Source organism: Pan paniscus, chromosome 6 (assembly GCF_029289425.2).
Source record: "Pan paniscus chromosome 6, NHGRI_mPanPan1-v2.0_pri, whole genome shotgun sequence".
NCBI classification, from domain to species: Eukaryota; Metazoa; Chordata; class Mammalia; order Primates; family Hominidae; genus Pan; species Pan paniscus.
The window spans coordinates 24661780-24676662 of NC_073255.2; the positions used below are offsets into that span (position 1 = coordinate 24661780).

At 35.6% G+C, this 14883-nt stretch overlaps 1 long non-coding RNA gene across 1 annotated transcript in view; it reads left to right on the forward strand.

The window, feature by feature from the left end:
• The first annotated feature begins 3153 nt into the window (after positions 1–3153).
• LOC134730770 (uncharacterized) overlaps positions 3154–14883 on the forward strand; it is a 231896-nt gene continuing 220166 nt past the window's right edge. The window contains exons 1-2 of the long non-coding RNA XR_010112730.1: positions 3154–4364; positions 5339–5381. This is a non-coding gene — a long non-coding RNA (uncharacterized LOC134730770). The remainder of the gene's footprint in view (positions 4365–5338; positions 5382–14883) is intronic.

Genomic DNA, 14883 nt, shown 5'->3' on the forward strand with positions numbered 1-14883 from the left:
TTACCCTAGTTAGGAATCAATGCTCTGCAGGTAGTGCATAAACACTATAAATATTATCAATTTTTTTTATCAGGAGTATGTTAATTAGAAGAAAGAATGCTAGAAATAATTCAAATGCGTAGATAACTGAAAAACTGTGAAATAGAAGGTTTTAAAAATAAAAGCTTTATTTTTAAACTAAGGAAAGGGATAAGCTGATATAACCTTTTGTTAATATACAAAAGTTGATATTCTAAGCACATCTGGAAATAAATATCCATGCTCATTTTCTTTGTAAACAAAATACACACATATTATTAGAGGCCATTGACTTAATATTCTTGGGAGAAGTATTGAAAATCTATTTCAGATTACAGCTTTGTTGAATTCAGTAATAATGTAACTTAAGTGATAAGTTGCACTTGTCAAAAATGTATATTAAAAAGTATAAACTTTTTTCCAATTTGAATGCAGGATTGTTTATATTTTAGAGTGAGCACTACACAGTTTTTAGTCTTAAGGATCAACAAGAATGTCTGATAACAGTATGGAGTGAAGAATCTGCATTCCTTTGTCCCCTGCCTTCTCCCCGATCCTTTCCTCTCAAACTAAGGAACCCAAAGACATTTGGCCCTTGGGGAGAAACAAGAATAATCCAGATGGGGATAATCATTCCCAGTTGGCAAAAGGAAACAAGCAGAAAACAACATGACTCTCAGAAACTCAAAATTTCTCCCTTAGACTTCCAGTAGAATTTCATGTTAATCATCCTAGAGGCTTCCAGAGAAAGCTATAACATGTTTAATATTTTACAATCTTAAGTGTGAAAAGTTTGTCTATACCTAATGCAAATGATTAACTTACAAAATTATTGGAACTATTTCCTTTTTTTTTTTTTTCCTCCAGGCAATGTGTTCTACTCAGGAAGGTGGCAGGCACTTAGGGACTGCTATTGAGCAGCTCCCCAGCTTGTTATTCAATGGATGGTAGCTTTTCTTCCTAACAGTCAAAATGTGCTACTAGCTGGGAAACTCCAAATAATGTGGAGCTGGGGAAGAATGCAAGAATGCAGGAAGAGGGCAGGTAGCAAAAATCACCGGAGACCAGGCATATCATCCCATGCACAGAAGACAGTAGTCTATGCATGGGATAATATATCGTGGTCCAGAAGGTTTCTGTCAGTGAAGAAAGAGGCTAGAAATAGCATGCCCTAGACTATACCATAAGTGATGGCACAGTGGGTTTCATAGAAAGATGAACTTACAATTCAAGCATTCAAGAAAACTCTGCCTTGAAGTTTATTAACTGGGAAGACTATGTGCTTATTAAACTGTTGGTGTCATAGCCCAAAGCTACTTATAGATGTTATTTAAAAATGTCCTCGGAGCCTCTGGCATGCTCTTCTAGCTTTCCTTCATGGAAGCAGATTTCCATTCATTAATGTAATGTTTATCAAAATGCATGGTTTCCCATAAATTACCTCAGAATTTTCTAAAATAACTAGATGAATCTGAATTTCTCAGGTTAAGGCCCAGGAGTTTGCATTTTTATAGGGTTTTTAGTTTCTTAATAAACCACTACTTTAAAACATGATTGGGTTAATATATAGTATGCTGTGGGGCCAGATCCAATGGCTTTGCACAGTTACACAAATATAGGCTATAGGTATAGGAATGTAAAGGAAAGTGGTGTATTTTCTTATCCTGCTTGTCAGTTACATTAGCTTTTTGAAGATGAGAATTTTCAAATGGTTTGAGCAATGTTTATGGTAATATTTAGGCCATAGTTCTTTTAAAAGGTTGAAGGTCCTTGTAAAACATGCAAAATGTAATATGTCTAATTACAAAAAGAAGTGCCATTTAGAAATAGCCAAATTTTGCAGTAAAACATTTTAGATCTTTTTAAACCCTTGTCTGCATATTATTATGATCTAAAAATATTATGCTTTTCCCCCAGGAGATTTTGATGTATCCTCCTGTAAAGGGGATAGGGTATGTTTTATTGAGCATTACTGCATTTAAAAAAGCAATAGTTTTTTTTTTCAAAATTATAATGGTATAATTTGAATGTACTTTATTGAACATAAAGAACAGGCTCTACTTACTTTTAAGATTCTTGTATTTCCCCAGACACAGTTTTTCCCCTGATTGAGAACACCATCATTTAGAGAATGAGAGAGAAAAACTGGAAAATATACTCATTTATATACATTCTATTTTTTCCAGGTAAATGTTGGTAATAAACACACATTAAGGACAGTGTTTCTGCCCTGCCATTGAAGGTATTACTCAGCTAGAATATTCTATGCCTACATAGATCAAATTCATAAGGTAGTTATTTAATTTTCTTTTCATTTTAATGAAGAGTATCTTAGTGGTAGAACCTACCTCTTCCTACTGAATTAAAAGTATTGGCCATAGAGCAAAGGCCATAGGCAGTTTTTATTTGATTGTTTTTGTTTTTTCTTATGTGAAAACATTTCAGCAATTTTGTCCCAGGTGTTTACTGTCCGTGTTAAGCTCTGATTTCATTTTGGCATAAAGAACAACATGAATTTAAGGACATCCAGGTGTAGAAATGGTTACTACTCTCTTGGGAGTTGGAGACCCGATTGGCAAGACTGAAAATCAGTTTCTGAACTTCACATATTTGCATTTCCTTCTTTCTGCTCAGCACAATAGTTCTGCTGCACTAAGGAAACTGCTAATATCTAATTTAGGAAGAGCTGGTGAATGGTATTCACATGAGCAAGATAAATTAAAATCTTCTTAATGAGATAGCAGCCAGACCTGAGAGGGAAGGTTTCCTGAGGACTCCAAATTTTGGACTTGGATGCTTGGGCTTGAGGCTTCAGCAAACTCTCACATCATGAATGTGGGGACCGTGGTATCATATACCTCATCACACTCTGGCTAACACAATTTCATTTCATTAATGCAGAGTTTTGGTTATCAATTCAGTTTTTGTCATTCCAGCTGTTTGCATTGAGTGTTTTTAACTATAGGCAGGAGGAGTTCCCTCTTACTGATAGAAGAGTCAGACTTGTAGTTCTATTCAGGCCTTCAGCTGATTGCCATAAGGGCCACTCACATTAGGGAGGGAAACCTGATTTACAGTCTACCTATTTAAATGTTAATATCATCTTAAAATCTAAAATAATGTTTGACCAAATATCTGGATACCCCCTGGCCCAGTCAAGTGAACACATAAAATTAATCATCACACCCATCAAGTCACAAATGATATAGATGAACCTTAAATGTATATTCAAACTTAAAGAACCCAGTAAGAAAAGAATATATACTATATGATTCCGAGTTTGTGACATTTTGGAAAAAGCAAAACTATAGAGACAGACAGTAGAAAGAACAGTGATTGTCAGAAGTTCTGCAGGAGGGGCTCGGGGTTTAATATGTGAAACATGGGCGATTTGGGGGTGGTAAAAGTATTTGGAATTATACTATAGCAGTTGGTATATGAAACTGTGCATTTTTCAAAACTGATACAACTTTACAGCACCAAGATCATACCTTAATGTACATAATTCTATTTTACCTTATTATTTTAAAATTATTTATTTTAGAGATGGGCACTCACTCTGTCACCCAAGCTAAAGTGCAGTGGCACGATCATAGTTCACTGTAACCTTGATCACCTGGGCTTAAGCAATCTGCTCACCTCAGCCTCTTGAGTAGCTAAGGCATGTGCCACCACACCTGGCTAATTTTTAAATTCTTTTGTAGAGATAGGTCTCTCTATGTTGCCAAGGCTGATGTATCTATTTTTGTTGTTTCTAATTAAAATTGTTTAGGAATTCATGGGATCCAGGATGGAATGCAGACTGTAATAAAAAATCTAATCACATCACAATTAAGAACACAATCTCCCTGAAGAGGTGAGCTAAAATATAAGTGAGGAGTGTGCACGGATGCTGAATGTTTGGGAATGAGAGGATAAATGAGTGATGCTTGAAAACACACCACATTGAAAATCCTGCCACGGCAGCAGCTGCAGCCACCAACAGCAGCGCTGTTAGTGACCTAAGTAAGCACCGACTTCGTAGAAACCAGAACATCAGCCATCCTGGAAAAGAGAAAAACAATGGAGTCACTTATTTAAGAAAAACAAAAAACAAACAAAAACAAACAAAAAAAACCACAACTATTTCTTCCCAGGAGAGGCTAGAAGTAGCTTTTCTGCCTTCTGGCTGGAGCCAATTGGAATGACTGGTTTGGGCGAGGAGGAGGGGTTGTGTCAGCTGTGGTGCTTTGTTGTAAAAGGCAGCCTGACCTTTGCTACTGAGGAGAAAGATGGAGCCGAGTCTCAAGCCCACCTTCTCTGTATCTTTGCCAGATGGTACTGTATGCCTGCCAGCTAGAAGGAAGGTAAGGAATTTTTTTACAGTCTGAGAATGAGTGTGGGTGAATGAGGCGGTATCCACATTCTCAACTTCGTGTCATTGCAGTTCCTTTTTCCTTTCCCAGAAAACAAGGGGTTAGATATTGCATTTCATGAAACTAACCAAAGTTCTGTCTACTGATGCAGCACAAGAGATGTAAACAAACAAACAAACAAACAAACAAAAACGAGGAAAGATGCTCTTTGGGTTTTTTATTGTATTTTATTTTTATTACTTTAGGGAAAACACTGTCGAATGGTCAGAGCTCCTATACTGATCTTTTCATCAAGGCGCGTTTCCTAATAATATGGTACAACTGTGAATGTAGACGTGGTTGGGGGGAGGGGGGAGAAAAAGAAAACTGGCATTAGAGGACATAGAAAAATAAAAGGATAATTGTTACAAATAAAGAACCCAGACTTCAAAAAAGTCACAACCCAAACAAACCAAAATTTAAATGATCAGAATTGGCAGTACAAAGAAAACGTCCTCTCCTGACTTATATTGTGGCAGTCTGAATGCCCCCAGAAAATTGTGCCAAAGAGTTTAGAAAAACAAACATACAATAAAAGTAAACACACACATACACACAAAACAGCAAACTTTAGGTAACTATTTTGGATTGCAATCAGGATAAATTTAATGTTCAAACAATCTGATAAAATTACCATTTGGAAAAAAACACAAAATGACCTAAGTAACTTTGGAAATGAGTGAAGACTGTAAGATTTCACTCTGTATTATCAATATAAGCCAGATAAAATCACCGTATTCTAGGTTATAAAGTTGTTTCCCATGGGGGGTACAAGCTAACAAATCTAAAACAATTAAAAAATAATCAATTCACAAATATTCCAACATCCTCTATACCTGCCATTTTTCTCCCATAGCATATATAATCTTCCAATACAATGGATAACTTATTTATTATGTTTATTGTTCATTGTTTCCCCCTACCAGAATGTGAGCTCTGCAGTGTCAGGCGTCTTGAAACTGGATCATGGTAGGTTCTCAAATTTTGTTGAATCGTTTTGAATCTAATTGAACATGCTTTGTCAAATATTAATCTAATATCCACGGGAGACATTGCAGGAAAATATGTTTAATGTACAACTTCAGAGCCAGCCAACCCAGAAATGAGACCTATCTCCAATGCTTGTTCTGTAATCTTTGGAAAGTTACCTAAAATTCAGCAAGGGAAAATGCAATGGCATATAGTTTAAAAGGAGTTTCAAAATATCTTTTAATCCTCTCACTCACTCCTGTGTCTTTACATGTTATTTTCTTTTGGAACTAGGACTGGAATTGCTTTTCTGTACCAGTAATTTTAATGAGGCCAACAGTAAGTCAGATAGGAAAGACATTCTATCATAAATTTTAAAAGATATATCTCTAAAGACTTTTTAAAAATCTATTTTATTAATAAAAATGTATTTGAATAGGCCGGAGTCCCTGAAGCTGAAAAACATAGTGTTGTAGTTTACTTTCCCTGCATCTGAGTTGAGTCATAGCACTATATCTGCAAAAGCAGAGTAATAAATAGACCAGCCATCAAGCTTATTTGTTGAATAAGCTTCCAAATTGAGATTTTTGGCCTCCTTATTTAGCATACATAGAGGATACAAATAGTACTGTGGAAATAATGGGCTGTTCTTAAAATTGGGCTCATCTGGTAGTGATTATCATAGATTAGAATGAGGGAAATAAACTACTCAAGTCTAATGGGTAAAGTATTAGGAGAAAATGATTGATTCTCTACTAGCCACTACATACTGAAGATGAATGCCAAAAAATTTTATCCAATGTAGTTAAACTAACTGTTTCTCTTAAAATCATAAATGTATCTGGAAAGGAGGCTGCAAATATTTCAAAACAGTAGAAAAGCCTATTTGAAATATTTTCTAAACATCCAAGACATGTAGTCATATTAAGTACTGAGAAGCTATATTTGCTGAACTTTAAAAAATAGAACTAAAAATCTATTGCCTGGGTCTGAATTAAATGATAACCACAACTGAAGCATATGGAAATGAAGTTTATAAATACAGGACTGAATATAAATTCTGTGTAATAAAACTTGATAAAAAGAGAAGAATTTTAGCAAAATATTAATTTATTATCATGTTGTTTTATTTTCTTGCAAAGGTGAGTTGATGTTGCTGGCTATAACTCATATTACCAAAATCGTCTTTACATTATTCTACCACCATTTGTTTTGCTTATCTTTGAATCTTCCAAGACCCTTGCCCTCTCTGATCAGCCCAACCATGGCAGTAGCTCTTAGCACAAGGTAATTTCAAAAGGTCATTTAACATAGATGATTATAATCCTGAATGATTTTGGCTTACATTAGAATGATCCATGATGTCACCATCCCTCAAGGGTTGGTTGACTAACAGTATCCCAGAGAGAAGCCACACCACAATCCAAATTCCTCAGATACTTCCCAAGTGCCCTGTATATTCCTCAGGCACCGAGACAGGAATTTGAGGTATAAAAATGAATAATATATTCTGTCTAACTTCAGATTGCCTATAGTCTTGTAAAGGAAATAGAGATGCATATAAATAATAATATTACAGTATAATATACAACAAAGAATTGCATATAATGAATGTTATAGAGTGAAGATTGTTTCAAAAGTCAGAGTCATAAAATCTTCAAAGAGAAACTTAAGAGTCTTATGGTGATTAAGAGTTTTACAGCCAACAATCTGAAATGAGGCATTCCAGAAAATAAGAGGCATTGACAAGGCATAGAAGGTGTATTTAGATACTTACCAGTGTTTTGATATTTCTATATCATAAGGCCAGATAGAAGGCTAATACCCAAGATTCATATTTTTGCCACGCTAAAAAATATACCTGGTTTCAAATCAGTCACTGAAAGTGTTTGAGCTTGTGGAGAAGAAGAGAGGATGATGATCAGATAATCATTTCAGAGAGAATGCTCTGGCAGCAATGTGGATGACGTATCCTAGGGAAGCAAGATGGGAGCAGAATTAGATCCACTGTAATGGTATGGTGACAGGTGATGAGTGTTTGAACTAAAGTAATGAAAATGGGGGTGGAGAGAAAAGATAAAACTTGAAATCAATTTAAGAAATTAAACTGACAAGACTTAGAGATTAATTGGCTATGGAGATTGGTTATATAGGAGAGAGAGAGTCTAAACTCTTGAGGACTTGGCTTATGTGAGGAATTCTCTTCTATTGCTAGTAACAGACACCAGAAATAACAGTGGCGAAAATAAGTAGTAGTTGATTTCTCTCTCTGATGATCCAAGTATAAAGGTAAGTATTCTAGGCCTAGATAATAGCAACACAATGTCAACAGAGACAAAAGCTCCTCCGATCACTTAGCTCCACCATATGTTTTTTTTCTTGGACAATTTTTATTGTCCAAGATAGTTGCTGCAGCTCAACTTTTATTTCCATGTACAAGGCAGGGAGCCAGAAGTAAAAGAGCCCAGTCTTTTCTCTCTTTTTCCTAAGGTTCACTGAATTCCCACCTAACCTATTTGCCAGAACTTAGCAACATGGTCACACCTAGCAGCAATGTTGGCTGGGAAATACTTAATTTTTTCTGAATATTTTGCCACTCTAAATGGACTGTTTGGAATTGGGTTACTAAACAAGAAGGATAAATGATTATTAGACAGACAATTAACACTTCTTTAACAGATATTTTATGAACAATAAGAAAAAGTATATTAACAGAATATTAGGTGTGAGATAGAGAAGGGGTACATAGGAATTAATGTGTTTACTTTTGGGTCTTTCAGTTTGGTAGAGTGTTGGTCTTATGGAATATACAGTTGATATTGGTTAAATGTACAAACGTCCAATGGATGATTCAATTAGGTTTAAGAGGAGAAGTAGAGTTACCTGTGTTAACTTTGGAGTTATCTGATGGTATGAAGATGTTGAAGATAAGCCAAATATTCTTGTTCTCATTGATAGCATTAAAGCTGAAGACAGGCATGAATTATAATAATGGAGTCAGATGTAGTTCACCATGGTTAACTAAATTTTTACACCTCTGCGAAGAGTTGTTTTTATTGGATTTGAAGTGTTATAAGCAATACATAGAATATTCTCAAACACAAACCAAGCTGATGTCAGTAATGTCCTCTGCTCTTAGGAAGCTGTCATCACTATGATCTTGGGTGAAACAGGATTCCTCCAGCTCTTTCTTTTCAGGAAGAGTAGAATATTTACACATGCATATATATATATATGTACATATATATATGCATGTGTATGTATAAATACATATATATGTATTATATATAATACATATAAAATCTGTACACATTTTGGAGATACATGTGATATTTTGACACATGTATATAATGTGTAATAATCCAATCAGGGTAATTGGGATATCCATCACCTCATTTATCCTTCATTTGTGTTGGGAACATTACGAATCTTCTAGCTATTTTAAGATACATGATAAATTACTGATAACTACGATATCCATATTTTACTATTGATTACTAGAACTTATTCCTCGTATCTAACTGTATTTTTGTGCCCCTTAACAAACCCCTCTTTGTCCCCACTTCCCAGCCTCTTGTTACCTTCTGTATTAGTCTGTTCTCATACTGCTATAAAGAAATACCTGAGACTTGGTATTTTATAAAGAAAAGAGGTTTAACTGGCTCATGGTTCCATAGGCTGTACAGGAAAGATGACTGGGGGAGCCTCAGGAAACTTAAAATCATGGCAGAGGGGAAGCAGGCACATCCTACATGGCTGGAGCAGGAGGAAGAGAGAGTAAAGAGGGAAGTGCTACACACTTTGAAAACAACCAGATATCCTGAGAACTCAGTATCACAAGAACAGCAAGGGGGAAATCCAGCCCCATGATCCAATCACATCCCACCAGGCCCCTCCTCCAATACTGGGGATTACAATTCGACATGAGATTTGGGCGGGGACACAAATTCAAACCATATCACCCCTATTCTATTCTCTACCTTCATAAGATCTGCTTTTTAGGCCAGGCATTGGGGCTCATGCCTGTAATCCCAGCACTTTGGGAGGTGGAGGCAAGTGGATCACCTGAGGTTAGGAGTTCGAGGCCAGCCTGGCCAACATGGTGAAACCTCATCTTTACTAAAAATACAAAAATGAGCCTGGCATGGTGGTGCGTGCCTGTAATCCCAGCTACTTGGGAGGCTGAGGCAGGAGAATGACTTGAACCTGGGAGGCGGAGGTTGCAGTGAGCCGAGATTGTGCCATTGCACTCCAGCCTGGATGACAAAAGCAAAACTTCGTCTCAAAAAAAAAAAAAATCCACTTTTTAGCTTCCACATATGAGAAAGAATATTCAGTGTTTGTCTTTCTGTAACTGGTTGATTTTACTTAATATTATGACCTCCAGTTGTGTTCATGTTGCTACAAATTACATACATACAGTTCTATATATATATACAGTTCTGTGTGTGTATATATATATATATAAATTCAGCTGTGTATATAAATATATACCACATTTATCTATTCATTTGTTAGTGGACACTTAGTTGATTCTATGTATCGACTATTGTGAATAGCGCTGTGATATGTATGTGAGTGCAGATATCTCTTCAATATACCAATTTCCTCTCTTTTGGACATATGTGGTGTGATTGCTGGGTCATAAGGTAGCCCAATTTTTAGTTTTTTGAGGAACTTCCATACTGTTTTCCATAATGGCTGTACTACTTTAAATTGCCACCAGTAGTTGTAAGAGTGTTCCCTTTCCTCCTCATCCTTGTCACCATTTGTTATTTTTTAATCTTTTTATAATGCCATTCTAACTGAAGTACAATGATATCCCACTGTGGTTTTTATTTGCATTTCCCTGATGATTAGTGATGTTGAGTCTTTTTTTTTCTGCATTTGTTGGCCATTTGTATGTCTTCTTTTGAGAAATGTCAATTCTGATCTTTTCCCCACTTTTTGATCATACTATTATTATTTTGCTATTGGGTTGTTTGAATTCCTTATTTATTCTCTGGGTATTAATACCTCATTAGATGAATACTTTGCAAATGTTTTTTCCCATTCTGTGGCTTCTCTCTTCACTTTGTTGATTGTTTCCTTTGTGAGCAGAAGCTTTTTAGCTTGAGGTAATACCATTTTTAAATTTTTGCTTTGGGTGCCTATGCTTTTGAAGTCTTACCAAAAAAACCTTTGGCCAGATCAATGTTCTGTAGTATTTCTTCAATGTTTTTATTGACTAGTTTTATAGTTTCCAGTCTTATATTTAAGTCTCTAATCCATTTTGAGTTGATTTTTATATATGTTGAAAGATGGAGATATAATTTTATTCTTCTGCATAGGGATACACAGTTTTCCAAGCAGTGTTTATTAAAGAGACTTCCTGGCTGGGCGTGGTGGCTCATGTCTGTAATCTCAGCACTTTGGAAAGCCAAGGCGGGCAGATCACCTGAGGTCAGGAGTTCGAGACCATCCTGGACAACATGGTGAAGTCTCATCTCTACTAAAAATATAAAAATTTGTCAGGCATGGTGACAGTAATCCCAGCTACTCAGGAGGCTGAGGCAGGAGAATCACTTGAACCTGGGAGGCAGAGGTTGCAGTTAGCAGAGATCGTGCCATTGCACTCCAGCTTGGGTGACAAGAGTGAAACTCTGTCTCAAAAAAAAAAAAAAAAAAAAAAGAGAGAGAGAGACTTTCTAGTTCTTGGTGCCTTGTCAAAAATGAGGTGGCTGTAAGTGTATGGATTTATTTCTGGGTTCTGGGCTCCATTCCATTTCTCTGTGTGTCTGTTCTTTTGCTAGTATCATGTTGTTTTGGTTACTATAGCTTTGTAGTATAATTCCAAATCGGGTAGTGTGATGCCTCCAGCTTTGCTCTTTTTGCTTTGGGTTTTTTAGCTATTTGGGGTCTTTCCTGCTTATATATGAATTTTAGGATTTTTTTTTCCATTTCTGTCAAGAATGACACTGGTATTGATGGGTATTGCATTGAAACTTCTTTACCTAATACAGACATTTTAACAATATTAATTCTTTCAATTCATAAGCATGAGATATCTTTCCATTTGGGGGAGGTTCTCGTCAATTTATTTTGTTAGTGTTTTATAATTCTCCTTGTAGAGATCTTTCACTTCTTTTGTTAAATTTATCCCTGGGTGTTTTTTGTAGCTATTATAAACAATATTCCTTTCTTGATTTCTTTTTTAGGCTGATCACTGTTAGCATATAAAAATCCTACTGATTTTTCTTGTATGTTGATTTTGCATCCTGCAACTTTACTGAATTCTTTTATCAGTTCTAAGAGTTTTTTGCTTCAGTCTTTAGGTTTTCCTAAACATAAGATCATGTTGTCTACAAACAAGTTTCATTTATTCTCATCCTTTCCAATTTTGATCTCCTTCATTTATTTCTCTTTTGTGATTGCTATGGAAAGAGCTTCCAGTGGTATGTTGAATAGAAGTGGTGAAAGTGTGCATACTGTTTTTTTTTTTTTTTCCAAGATGAAGTTTCACTGTGGTTGCTCAGGCTGGAGTGCAATGGTGCCACCTTGGCTCACCGTAACCTCCACTTCCCAGGTTCAAGCAATTCTCCTGCCTCAGCCTCCTGAGTAGCTGTGATTACAGGCATGTGCCACCACACTGGGCTAATTTTGTATTTTTAGTAGAGATGGGTTTCTCCATGTTGGTCAGGGTGGTCTTGTACTCCCAACCTCAGGTAATCTGCCTGCCTTGGCTTCCCAAAGTGCTGGGATTACAGGCATGAGGTACCACACCCAGCCGAAAGTGTGCATACTTGTTTTGTTCAAGATTTTAGTGGAAAAGTTTTCATTATTTTACCATTCAGTATAACAGCTGTGAGTTTGTCATATATGGCCTTTATCATGTTGAGATATATTCCTTCTGTACCCAATTTGTTAAGAGTTCTTATTACAAAGGGATGTTGAATTTAATTGCACACTGTTTCATCACTGATTAAAATGTTCACATTTTTGTCCTTGATTCTGTTGATGTGATATGTCATATTTATTGATTTGCATATGTGGAAACATCCTTGCATCTCTGGGATTAGTTCCACTTGATCATGGTGAATGATCTGTTTATTGTGTTGCTGAATTCAGTTTGCAAGTATTTTGTTGAGGATTTTACATCTGTGTTTATCACGGATATTGGCCTATAGCTATTTTTCTTTTGTTTTTGCGTCCTTATTTGGTTTTGGTATTGGGGTAATGCTGGCTTCAAATAATTTGTTTGGAAATATTCCCTTCTCTTCAATTTTTTCAAGTAGTTTGAGTAAAATTGGTATTAGTTCTTTAAATGTTTAGTAGAATTCAGCAGTCAATCAGTCAGGTCCTGGGCTTTTCTTTGATAGGATATTATTATTATTATTTTTACTGCTTTGATTTCTTTACTTACTATTGGTCACTTCGAGTTTTTTAATTTCTTCATGGTTCAGTTTTGGCAGGTTTTATGTATCCAATCGTTATCTATTTCTTACGTGTTTTCCAATTTGTTGGCATGTAATTTTTCATAGCAGTTACTAATGATTCTTTGTATTTCCGTGGTATCAGTTGTAATGATTCCTTTTTCACCTCTGATTTTGTTTGTGTTTTTTTCTTAGTGTAGCTAAAGATTTGTCATTTCTATTTACCTTTTCAAAAAATTCGACTTTTTGTTTTGTTGATCTTTTGTAGTTTTTCCTCTCATTTCCAGTTATTTCTGTTTTGATATTTATCATTTCTTTCTAGTTATTTGGGTTTTTCTTGTTTTTCTAGTTCCTTGAGGTTCATGATTAGGTTATTTAAGTTTTTCTGTTTTTGGATGTAGACAGTTATTGCTATAAAACTTCCCTTTTAGTACAGCTTTTGCTGGATCCCACATATTCTGTATGTTGGGTTGCCATTTTCATTTGTTTCAAGAAATGTTAAAGTTTTCTTCTTAATTTCTTAGTTGACCTATTGGTCATTCGGAAGTATGTTGTTTAGCTTCCTTGTATTTGAACGGCCAGCTTAATTTTGAAAAGTTGTGTTGGTTCTCTTGGTTAATGAGAAACAAGAATCGTAGCTACATTTTTTTAATGTAAATAAATATCGTTAAGCACCTACTACCAAGGAAAATAGAAGAAAAGGAAAATTTAAAAAATCGTTACTTATAAATATGACTCAACTCATGCTCTTTAATCAATCTTCATGGAAATGAAAATAAGTAGCCTACTTACCCACATTCTTGTCCTAAACTCTCCTAGTTATAGGCATTTACGAAAAAGCTGAGTTAAGTTGCTGGCATGTATGGAAATTCCCATTATTTTAAAAAATGTTCTACTACTTCAAAGAGCCAAAAATCTCTTTTTTCTAAGTTACATATGGGTAATAAATAAAAATATATTATATATCATATATTTATATCTTGTGAATGAGTAGCCTTGCAATTATAGAGATGATTTTTCAATGGAGACAATAAGAGAGGAGGATATGAACAGGTTCAGTTGAGTGTGTTCCCTATAGAATATCAAACCTTTTTTATTATTTAAAAAATTTACGGCCGGGCGCAGGGGCTCACGCTTGTAATCCCAGCACTTTGGGAGGCCAAGGCGGGTGGATCACGAGGTCAGGAGATCGAGACCATCCTGGCTAATGCGGTGAAACCCCGTCTCTACTAAAAATACAAAAAAATCAGCCGGGCGTGTTGGCGGGAGCCTGTAGTCCCAGCTACTTGGGAGGCTGAGGCAGGAGAATGGCGTGAACCCGGGAGGCGGAGCTTGCAATGAGCCGAGATCGCGCCACTGCACTCCAGCCCGGGCGACAGAGTGAGACTCCGTCTCAAAAAAAAAAAAAAAAAAAAAAAAAAAAAAAAAAAAAAAAAAAATTTATAACAAAAAGATGCTTTCATGTGTTACACGACAATTTAAAAAAAGCTACTCCAATAAGCAGAACACAATTTTGTGCTCCTTGTAAGCTAATTTTTAAGTGCTTTCATTGTACATTGTTTATTTTCTATAAATACTCTGTTGTAAGGTCTTGGATATAAAGGTAAAAATTTGTTTAGGTTGGTTCCTAGATTAAAATACTTGTTAAGAAGGTTTGGGTTTATCTTCAGTCTGGATTACTAACGCATCCAAATTCCAGTTTATTGGTTTATACAATTTTTGAACTGGAAAGAACTTTAATTTACACATTTTTTCTCCTGGGAAATATTCCTCTCTGCATCAAAATAAAAAGTTGCAAGTCCATGAGTTACTAATGCTAGAACTAGTGCCAATTTGTAGGCATCATTTATTAATAACTAGTCTCTGTGAATGAGTGATTAAAATAACATAAAAGTTGCACAGCCCTAACTTGTAAACTCAAAATATGAAATGCTCCAAAATCTGAAACTTTTTGAGCACCAAACTGACATTACAAGTGGAAAATTCTGCACTTGACCTCACGTGATGGGTGCACAATATTATTAACAACATTCTATAGAATTACCCTGAAGCTACGTGTATAATGTGTATCTGAAACTCGAATTTTATGT